Source organism: Spinacia oleracea, chromosome 2 (genome assembly GCF_020520425.1).
Source record: "Spinacia oleracea cultivar Varoflay chromosome 2, BTI_SOV_V1, whole genome shotgun sequence".
Taxonomy (NCBI): Eukaryota; Viridiplantae; Streptophyta; class Magnoliopsida; order Caryophyllales; family Amaranthaceae; genus Spinacia; species Spinacia oleracea.
This window is the reverse complement of record NC_079488.1, coordinates 80,792,765-80,805,028: the sequence shown is the minus strand read 5'-3', so window position 1 is coordinate 80,805,028 and position 12,264 is coordinate 80,792,765.

The following is a 12,264-nucleotide window of genomic DNA, read 5'->3' as shown; positions in this document are numbered from 1 at the left end:
TTCCATATGTTGATGGTCGTGGTGGATCATGATTAACCCTAGCATTGTTGTTGTTTCGTTCATGATTGGTCGTGGTTGCTCTTCCAATATCCGCGGGAGGTGGTTTAAGGCAGTCCCTGACAAAATGGTCTTTTCCTCCACATCGATAACACGTCTTCGTTCCTGCACGACATTCACTTTCTGGTTTCTCTTCCCACACTTAGCACACCATACATTACGAGCTGCTCTATCATTATAACCTTGGTCTTTTCTATAATTATGGTTTCCTTGGCTTAGCCTTTTAGCTCCTCCATGGTTTTGATTATCATTTTTCCTTTTATCACCAACATTTTGTGCTTCTCGAAGTAATACAACTCGTTCAACATTAACTGCGATATCAACCATATCCTGATAGGAAGTAAACCTTTGAGTTGCCAACCTATCTTGGTACTTCAAATGAAGACCTCGCTCAAAATGGTTCATCCTGGATTGCTCTGTCGATACCAGCTCCGGTGCAAATCTTGACAATTCCATGAACTTGTTTGCATATTCCTTAACACTCATTGTTCCTTGTTGCAAGTGCAAAAACTTGTCTTCCTTTTGTTTCCTCAGGGATGGTGGATAAAACTTATCTCTTAGTAACATTTGCAGTTCGGTCCAACCAAATCTAGGCTCATTCTTCCTTTCCTTATTAACTTTCCACCATAAACTTGCTTGACCCGTTAAGTAAAACACGGCGAAATCGACTCTCGATTCCTTAGGACATTACAAGGTTTCAAACAACTTATCTATGCGATTAATCCAATCCTCGAATTCTATAGGGTCGGGCTTGCCATCGTAAGATGGTGGGTTCAGGGATGAAAACTTCTTGAACATTGATGCATTTTCGTTCGCATTCGTCGATTTCTTTTTCTGAGAATCTTTGATTAATTCAGCTAACATCGTGCTAAAGGTTTCTAATCGTTCCATCCTTTCTTTGTGATCTTCGATAGGTTGATCGTCATAGGGATCATCGTGGGCAACATCTTCGTAGATATGTCATCGTTGACATGGACGTTGTGCTCGTTGTGAGCTCCATCGTTAATATCGTTAGCAGCCTCGATAGTCGACATTCTGCATAATATACTCGATTAGGAAACATAAACTACAGGAAAATAATCCCTTTTTAGCCCGTTCCTACACTCACACTCATTTCATTTTAACTTAACATGATTTTAACATATTCCTTAAAACTCTTTGCTTAAAGCCTATTGAACTCTACTACGCGCAAAACCCGTAAGGTTTAGCACTTATGGTCCAGAACCTTTGCTCTGAATACCAAACTGTAACACCCCGACCTCTAATTCACTTATTAAGGAATACTTTGCAGCGGAATTAACCTAATTCGGTCGGGACATTACTGCCGTAACTCCCTTTTGGGAATTACAAGGCAACTATCAATCATAAGCTATTAAACTCCAACATTAACATAATAATCCTTTTTAATTCCTTAAGAAAAGTACGTAACTTAATAAAAAATCTTTACTTAAACTTGTTACGACTTGACAATAACTTAGGTGAACATAGCTATAGTGAAATCCTCGCCACTACTCGTTTCCATCGTTCCCACCAGTACCTAAAACAGAAAACAAAACGGTGAGCGGAAGACTCAGTAACGAGTTACCCTAGCATCGTAACATCATTTCAATTGATTTTATTGAATAAACAGGGAGAATAGAATATAGTAAAACATTTAATAAATCATTGAAGCATAATCATTTCAGAAACATTATTTCAGGAACATAATTTTGGAAACATCATTTCAGGTACATCATTTCAGGTACATCATTTCAGGAACATTATTTCAGGAACATCATTTCATTAATCTTTTTCCTTTTAACAGTATTATTCTGGTCGTCAGGACTTTATAGGAAAACATGGTAGGACGTCTCCTACGAACAGGGGAAGCCAGTGCTTCATAACAGGGGGAGCCAATGCTCCATAACAGGGGAAGCCAATGCTTCTTATCAGGGGGAACCTTGGTTCCATATCAGTGGAAGCCAGTGCTTCATATCAGGGGGAGCCTGGGCTCCATAACAGGGAAACTTGACCAGTTCTTACACTTTCATTTATCATGTTTCCATTTCTTTTAATAGAACATTAAACAGGAAAATCGCATTCATTCAGGGTGGTTCAATAAAACCATTAAATCTCGTTATTTCATAAAATCATTTCTTTCAGGAATAATAATTCATTAAATCAATACTTTTCATAAAGCTACATTATCATAAAACAATTCAATCAAATCATACTTGTAATCCCTCAAATCATAAAACAACATTATAAGACATCAATCGTTCATAACATCATTCGTACATAAATACATTTCGAAGGGATTGCGGGTACTAGCAATAACCGTTACCTCAATTCCACAATTTGCTAAGCCTTTTTCGTTGGTTCGTTCTTCCTGAGCTCCGAGTTTGATTTCTTTCAAAGTATCAAATTATTGAATTAATATTAAAACGATAAATACTTTAAAACCAATATTTTATAAATAATAAATTCATAGATAGTGAATTTTGAAATAATAAATTTAATAAGAAATATAACTTTTATAAATTATTGTAAATATTATTATGCGATATATATATATATATATATATATATATATATATATATATATATATATATATATATATATATATATATATATATATATATATAAAATTCATAAATAGATTTACATGAAATATTATTTAATTTCATAAAATTTAACGGAACTATTCCTTAAATTCAATTTTCAGGCGAAATATAAATTTGAAATTATTATTTAAATTTATATGATTAGAAATAAATAACAATTGATTTTTCATAAAATATTAACATTAGGACTTAAATAAAAGAAATAAGGCTCACTTAGAGATATTGAGCCAAAGTAAATGGATTTGGGCTTGACTTGGGAAGTTAAAACCAACGTTCCTAAATTGGAATGTGGTTCCTGGAAAAACCAAAGCAGAGCAAAGTAGGGGAGGCAGAGCAACGGGCACGACAAGGGAAGGAGGAAAGGGAGGAAGGAAGAAGGGACGGCGCCGGCCCAGCCAGGGGGGCGAGACGGCGAGGCGGGGTAAGGCAGAAGAGACACGCCTGGAGGGGCGGTGCTGGCAGCGTGGCCGCGGAAGAAGAAAGGCAGGGGAGAGAGAAAGATGAGAAGGAGAAAGGCAGGGGAGGTTGTGCGTGGCGGCGAACGGAGTGGGTGGTGGTGTTGGGTGGTTTTGGGCGGTCGTGGTGGTGCTGGGAGGTTAGGGAGGTGTTGGTTGGTCGCGGTGGTGGTGAGTGATTTGAATTGGAAATTGAAATTGAAATTGAAGTTGAAAATGAAATTGAAATTGAAATTGAAATTGATATCTGAGTTGTGTTTCTTTTGGGCTAATTGAGCAGCTATTTATAGTTGTTATGGGTCTCCATGGATGCAACAACTCAGCTTGATACCATTGACAAGTGGAAGAGATTGAATGAAAGAAATTGATGATTAAGATGAGCTTTTCTAGTTCTAGATTTCCACATATTCAAGTAGGTTTGATGAGTAAGGCTTGAGTTGTATTGGGGTGATGACAAGTAGATTGAGTTGACTTGAGGTGGTGACAAGTAGAAAGTGGAGTTTTGACTCCCATGGAAAATGGCGTGAGGAAGAAGGAGAGGGAAGAAAACTGGCTTTTGTGTTGCAAGGGCATTTTAGTAATTTTGGAAATTTTCAGAATTTAATTACTAAAATAATAATTTTGACTAAATTAATTTCCGAAAATAATATTTATAAAGTGCAAGTAATTGAATTTAGTTTCCTAATAAGTCGTTAACGAAAACGTTATTTTAAAATCTTTTATAAGTTACGAAATATTTAAAACGTAATTATTCTCGAAAATACGAGATTAAATTTTATAATCTAGAAAATAAATCGTGAAGTAATATTAAAAGTTATAAATAAAACTTTTGTTAATAAAATGTGACATTACGATTTAAAACGAATTTTAAGCGAAAAAAATAAATTAAACTTAATTAATCGAGTTTTGAAATTCCGGGGTATTACACGCAGATACCCCGACACCGAATTGAAGACCATCAAAATAACTCCCCAGAGACGGACCAATCATAACAGCACCAACCTTCGAAACCAGATGTCGCCAAACAGTACCCACATCAATAGGACGAATACCACCACCGGGCTTGACAAGAGGTGTGAGAGGAGCACTAGCAATATGCTGTCCCAATTCCATGGGACATTTTCCAGCAAAAAATAGGTTAACTACCCAAGCAATGGAGTCAACTAACTCATCTGAAACAGCCACAGCAGCTCCGCTCAAGCAGTCCATAAGGTGTTGAGCACGCAAACCGTCCCTCCCACAAGATGTGCCACGTGGAAAACTCCTAATCCGGTCCAAAACAACAACAGAAGATGCAGTGAGATGGTGGTGATCAACAGGAATATCAGATAAGACTGGAGCTGGAGAGGAAGGATGCTTCAACTGTAAATCCGCAAGAGGGGATTCATTATAAGGAGCAACACCAGAAGAAGAAAGAACATAGACTGCGGCGGTGTAATGGCCATCACAAATCTTCCTACGACACTGCTTGATATTCCGCTCTGCCAACTCAAGATCCTCGTCAGCATCCATCAAAGGAGGGGATCCAGCTGCCAAAGCTTCCCGCAAAAGAAGCATACTACCACCTGGCTCACTCCAAGTACGAATAGCATTAGCAATGCTCTCTTCCTGCCGTTGTCGCCTAACGCCAGATGAACACTCGCGGTTACTCCTCGGACTAAAAGTTCTAAGGATACAGAGAGGCAACACGAGAAGAGTAACCCAACCAGAGATGTCCTAAGGCTTGCATATCACCTTATCAAGCGCGCCTTTCAAAACCCGGGAAAAACCCAATCGACACTTAGGAGAATGGATTTTACAGTGCAAAGCCACTTAGAAAGCAATCTGTCAAGGAGTGTGAAGGAAAAACATAATCCTGCTCTTGCACCGCATGATCCCCAATACTAGGTACATCAGAATTGAGTTGCGGTTTTGAAATACAATAGAGCACAAATCGAATAATACCATCCCCCAAATCAAGTGGGGCCACAAAAACAAACCATGTATGACGGCATTTAGAACGAAAAGAATGCGTCTTAAAACAATCCCCACAAAGCCAAATCCCCATACGGCGAAAGGTCAACTCAGCCTCCGAAAAAATAGCCAAGTCAGTGGTTAGGGAATGTCGAGTGACCACTTGAGCATCATCCCTACAATGACGATCACGAAGATGAGTGATCAAAGAGCTCCTAGTTAGCCCATTTCCACCACCGTCTTGACACCCACTAAGACCAACAAATGGACAATGAAAACGCACCACACCAGTAGACATTAAAGTAGCCCGCGGCAACACAACCAGAGTAAACAGTCACAAAGCAACAACTATGCACCAACAACACCAATCTTTTTTATTACCCACCCAAATAATCATCTTTATAGTTAATACCTTAATTTCACTAAAATATGTATCTAGTCTATCAATCTACTTCTAAATATATAACATGAGTTATTGTACATCAAATGCTAACAAAGTCAAACTTTTACAAATAATTAGTGGAAAGCTGAGATACAATCTGGGCCCCAACTCCTCTGGCTATAGCAAAACCTATCCTGGTGAAAATATGAGCAGCAACACGAGCCCCAATGTCCTGAGTCTTAGAAAACTTTTGAATCCGCTTCAGCAACGCATCCGCATCCTTATCCAGCTCCCCCAAACAAGAGAAAGAGAACGGAAGAAAGCCATAACCAATGGCCCTACAACGTGCTTCGTACTTGGCCCGTTTCCGAATAGCCGCATCAGCCACAACCCGGCCCGGGACAAATCCAGCTAACCCAGACTGTGTCAAAGGGGATCATCCCGTCAAGTCAACACACACATCACATCCACGATCCCAAGAGTAGAGCAACACGTCTGCTGGTCGGAGTGCCCCAACGCTCCCTCTAGATAGACCAACATCAATCTCTTTCCGCGCCGGAATCCCAGAACGATAACAAACGTCAACAAGGGTATCCCGAACCACATTATGCCGATGTTTAATACCCACGATGCCGGCACATGACACCGCATGATCACCAAAGATGTCTCCCGCAAAGACCCTGGAACAAGCAGAACATGACGCCGTAACAGAGAACAAAGGAACCCCCAACCGGTAACACAACACACATCGGTAAGCCTTAGCATTCATCGTCTGTCCCAAACCTGATATGGGGACCGCACGAAGCCAAGCAGAGGTGTGATCTCCCTGCTGCGATTACCACAATGCCAACTGTCGAGAAGATAAAGAGAAGGTGGATTCTGCAGATGCAGTAACCTTTGTGAAGTATATATATCTGCCAGTTTCTTCATGAGTTTAGGAGCAGCGACCTCACTAGGGTTACTCAGGATGTCATGCTCCACCGTTCTATTATATAGACTCAACGCATCCTCAAATGCTCGACCAGGACCAACAATACCAGCATGCCGTAGAAGCTGTGACTGCAAACCAGAAGACTGCAAACGTGAAGCAAGAAAAGCATAATGACGAACATCACCTGCGGAATAGACACCAAGTCCGCCAAAGGAAAAAGGTAAGGTGGCAAGACGCCACTGCCAATCACCAAAGCCAGGCCCCGAAGCAGTAGCAATACGCTCCAAGGAAGAACAAAGAGCCTCATCCGAAGAGCGCTGAGCCGCCTCAAAGATACCAGGAGGACAAGTACGCAAAGCAAAGTAGAGTTTAGAAACTCCAGTACATGCCCTAAGTAACAACAACTCACACTGAGGATCATCAAGATGAGCAACCTTATCCATAAGCCCAATGGTCTTGGTTACCCTCTACATCACAAGCTCACCACTTAAAACTGGATCGGAACTAGCGGGACCCCCAAGCAACTTAACACCATGCAAAGGACGATCAATATCAACGGGAAAGACCCCCCACAAGCCTGCTACGAGGATCCTCTGTAGGCCAGAAAACCTCAGTCTTCTCCACGTTAAGATGTAATCCGAGACAAGGCCCTTCCTCCATAATCAACTGCAAAACCTTCCCAACCACCAAGGTGTCACCAATAATAGTGCCGGTATCCAAATACCATGCCTGAAGACACAAAACAAAAGTATCTCTGATTTTTACAAATCAGGGGTTGTAAAACCAAAGAAAAAAGCAAAGGACCAAGGGGATCATCCTGCCGCACACCCTGAGACGACCATAAGGTATGCTACCCATAATACAATCTGGCTGGAGTAGAGTAGCAGAAATCAACCCAACGCGAAATGCCCGGACAACGAAGACGAACTTCACGTAACATGGCCATTCGATCAACTAAATTGAAGGCATTTTGAAAATCCACCAACAACATCGAAAGACCCACATCAGAACCCTGATCCTCAATCAACTGATTCACAGCATGAAGGATTGCCTCACCACCCGCAGATACCCCGACACCGAATTGAAGACCATCAAAATAACTCCGCCTCAAAGATACTAGGAGGACAAGTAAGCAAAGCAAAGTAGAGTTTAGAAACTCCAGTACATGCCCTAAGTAACAACAACTCACACTGAGGATCATCAAGCTTAGCAACCTTATCCATGAGCGCAATGGTCTTGGTCACCTTCTACATCACAAGCTCAACACTAAAAACACAACTGGAACTGGCGGGCCACCAAGCAACTTAACACCATGCAAAGGTCTAGCAACATTAGGGGGAAAGACACCCACAAGCCTACTTCGAGGGTCTTTCGTAGGCCATAGAACGTCAGTTTTGTCCACATTGAGATGTAACCCGAAATAAGGTCCTTCCTTCATAATCAACTGCAGAACCTTCCTAGCAACCTAGGTGTCACCAATAATAATTCCATCATCCAAATACCACGCCTGAAGACATACATCACAAGAGACTCTTATTTTACACACCAAGAGTTTTAAAACCAAAGCAAAAAGCAAAGGACCAAGGGGATCACCCTGCTGCACCCCTTGAGATGACCATAAGGTTTGCTCCCCATAATACAATCTTGCTGGAGTAGAGTAAGAGAATTCAACCCATCGCGAAATGGCCAGACAACAAAGACGAACTTCACGTAACATGACTGCTCGATCAACTAAATTGAAGGCATTTTGAAAGTCCACCAACAACATTGAAAGATCCACATCAGAACCGCGATCTTCAATCAACTGATTCACCGCATGAAGAATTGTCTCACCACCTGCAGAAACCTCAACACCAAATTGAAGACCATTAAAATAACTTCTCAAAGACAAGCCAACCATAAAAGCCTCAACCTTCGAAACCAGACGCCGCCAAACAATACCCACAGTTATAGGGAGGATACCACCACCTGGCTTGACAAGAGGTGATAAAGGAGCACTAGAAATATACTCTCCCGAATCCATAGGACATTTTTGTAAGGTTATGATGAATATAATGTCATGCGAAAAAACCATAAATGCCAGATTCCAAGTTAAATGCACATAATCATTTATCATAATTTAGTGAACACACTTTGTGATGCGTGCCTTCCCTAGCTGCTCCCGAACCGAACAAGAACAAGTTAGAACGCCAAACGTCATCCCTCCGTAGAAAGTCCACAGTACGTTCGGATCCGCCTAAGATCGTACCAACTACGATATAATGTAAGGTTTATGATTTTGGAATCTCACTTTTAGGTGATAGGTGAAGTGTATTGAATTGTATTTCAATTGATGTGTTTATTCATGACCATAGGCCATGTATTTATAAGAAATAGGAAAAAAAAACATAGGAGCCAAAACCCTATAACGTTTTAGGAAAGTTTTAGGAATTTATCAAAACCAAAAACCCTAAAACCCTAGGTGCTGGCCGGCTGCATGCAAGGCAAGCAAACCGACCAGCCTTGATGCACAAGCAAGGCTACGAGGCCTGCTTTGTGCGTTGGCCCAAGTAGTCCCGCCCAGTTCCATGTGCGCAGTGTTGGGCCTGGCGTGCAGCTTTGTCCGCTGGCCCTTGTGGCTTGGCGTGCATTGTTGTGCGCTTGGCCTTGTTGCTTAGTGTGAGGGGGTCGAAAAAGCACGAGGCTAATGCGTGACCTCGTCCCTCGTGGGTGTGACGATTCTTTTTATTCAATCAAGTGTAATTGGATTTCCTGTGAGTTTACATCCAATTGACTAGTAGTATAGGAGTCGCCATTCAGTTTTTAACGACAATGAGAAAAACTGACAAAACCCGGTTATCGTGACATAAATGTTTGACCACGATGGCCGTAGGTTCCCTTGTGATCCCTGGTGTGGGGATATCTCTCAACATACACCCGCAAGGTAGAGATTGAGGGTTCGGGGGACTGTAACTACCGAGAGGAGTACTTCGCTCGTCGATAACTCCAGAGGTAGGATATCCTTACTAGCTCAGCATAAATAATTGAAGGGACATGCGTTAACTATTAAACTAATCTGAGTTGATTTTAGCAATATGCAACATATAATACTAGATCGATCGTGATTATCTGATTTAAATAGTATTAAGGGACCTAGCATGATAATCCAATTTCCCAAAAATATTATATTTGTTAGGCGTGGTAGAACAATCAGTTTTAGTTAGTTTAACAGTTCATAAAAAGGGCGAGGAAAGCAATTAAATCATCGAGAAGGGACACATTACGACGCACCCTTGAGAGGTGCGTCACGGTTCTCAGAAAACTAACCACTTTGACTTTGCTATTTCTCCTTTTTATTTAACGAATCTCAATTATGGGACAGGATACGTTCTGTTCGATTTATGGATCGATTGCGACAGAACGCGTGAACAATTTCGCAGCGTGAGGCTTAGGCTAAGGGTTGGAGTCAATACTCAGAATATAATTGTGTTGTGTGTGTCCTTTTCACGTCGAATTTGGGGCTGTATTTATAGGGAAGAGTTCGTGGAAAGATAGAATTGCAGAGTTCTAATCCACAAAGAATTAGGAAAAAACACGTACCCAGGTATTTTCAGCGCCCAGGCCTGGGCGCCGAAGATTTCGGCGCCCAGAGCCAGGCGTTGAAAATAGGGTCTGGGCTGTTTTCTTAGTCAGATTCGGATTCCTGAAATCCGTAGAGTTTGAGACTTAATCGAGTCTTTTAATGCGTATTAACCTTGCGACGGGATGCGTCTGGGCCCGTTACGAACTCTAGGCTCGTTAGGATTTTATTTAATACGTAACTCTTATTTCCGAATCATATTAGGAATAGGATTCTTGCAGTTTTCTATCTCATTTAGGATTTATGTTGGAGTGCAACACCTAATTCTGACAGGTTTCTATCTTTTATGACTTGCCACTTTTAGAAGCTACCATTTACGACAGTTACTATTTTTAGCAGGTTTCCATAAATAGCAGTTTCGGGTGAAATGAAAAGGGGAATTGAGATTCGTTTATTTTATAGGAGATGCGTTGTCAAGTGGAGATTTATGCTTTCATCATCGAACCTTTCCCTTTCGAGAATGGGGATAAAAGTAGGTGTCTACAGTTAGCCCCTACTTTGACTGAGTCTTGGAGTAAGACGATGGTCAAAGTATTAGACGGAGTGCGTCACACAAGCCATGGTGTATGTGACCTGTTTTGCGAGGGTCTCACGAGCCCCCGAGTGATAACATTTGACTTAAGGGTCATCACTTGAAATGTCGACATATCCCTCACGTGTCATTGGGATTAGTCAACTGATAGTATAGAAACTCCCTCACTTTGTCATTGGAAGTATCTAAAGAAGCGTAGAAACTCCCTCACTTTGTCATTGGGAGTAGCTACAGATGTTTTCGAAATCAAAGCTATAAAGTGTAATTGGGCCTGGCCAAGCCCAACCACGAGATAAAAATGTTTTTTAAAGATTCTCATTTTCAGGGCTAGCTAAACGAGAAAACCCTTTATGGGACGTAAAACGAAGAAAAATCCTGCACATCGCTCTTTTTTGGAAAAAAACGGAAAACCAACCCTTTTAATTTTGGAAAAGGGAAAACCAGCAAAAGTTATCGCTGCAGCGACTAAGGACCTGCACGGTTAGTGATGCAGACCCCGCCGGCTAAAGATGGCGAGCCTGTCCGCTAAGGGTGGACACCCCGTCCGATAGAAGTGGACGAATCTGTTTTTGAAATTTGAAAATAAGGACCTACGCGGTTTGTGACGTAGACCCCGCCGGCTAAAGATGGCGAACCTGTCCGCTAAGGGTGGACACCCCGTCCGATAGAAGTGGACGAATCTATTTTGAAATTTGTTTTATGTTTTTTTTTTGAAAATAAGGACCTACGTGGTTTGTGACGTAGACCCCGCCAGCTGAAGATGGCGAGCCTGTTTCATTTTGTTTTTTGAAGATTCTATTTTTCGAAAACTGAGGACCTGCGCGGCTAGTGACGCAGACCCCGCCCGCTGAAGGTGGGCGAGCCCTGTCCGCTAAGGGTGGACGTCCCTGAATTCGTTTTTTTTCGATTTGGGAACTCGCGCGGTTTGTGACGCGATCTTGCCGACTGAAGATGGGAAAGTTCCTATTTCTTTGGTTCTTTGTGATTTCTTTTGAGAATTTCTTTTTGTTCATTCTTGCAAGAGCTAATTCTTTCGAGGGATGCTCGAATTTAGTTGTAACCTGAACGTGGGCTGACAACGTGTTCAGACGGACCTTTGTCTTGCGACCGTCTGCTTTCGTGATTTTGAGCTAGTCTTTACGACTCGACTTGGTCTTCGATCAGAGGACCGTGCACAAGTATCAATGACGACCCTTCGATGAGGTCGAACATGTTGTTTTTTTTAGATATCCAAACATGATATGGTGTATGGCGCAGTCCGGGAATGTGATTTTGATCGTGCGCTCCTTGTTGGAGTCTACTTTTTGCGAGCCCCCAAGCACTGGGGCTCGTCGGTCGTTTTTCGCATCTTGTAATCATGTTTGGGGTCATGCTCGTATGTGCGAGCGACCTTTTATAGTAGTGTGCTACTTTAGCGAAGCCGTGGAGTGCGACTTTAGTTTTCAGGCGACATCCGGCTTTAGCTTGGCCCGGGTTAATCCTTTAACACACAAACATTTTTTATTTGGAAAACCAACGACTTGACGACACATATTTTTGGTGTTTCAAAGAATGACCATGATATTTAACTTGTTTTTTTTTGAAAAGTGTACATAAGTATTTTCTGAGACGATTCTAAGTTTCGACCAAGTTTTAATGTTTATATTTGCTTATTTGGGAGCTAAAGGTGCTTTGGGCTTGATCCTACTTGCAATAGGGCCTCGTGTTTAGCAACACGATCTTAAGTCCTTT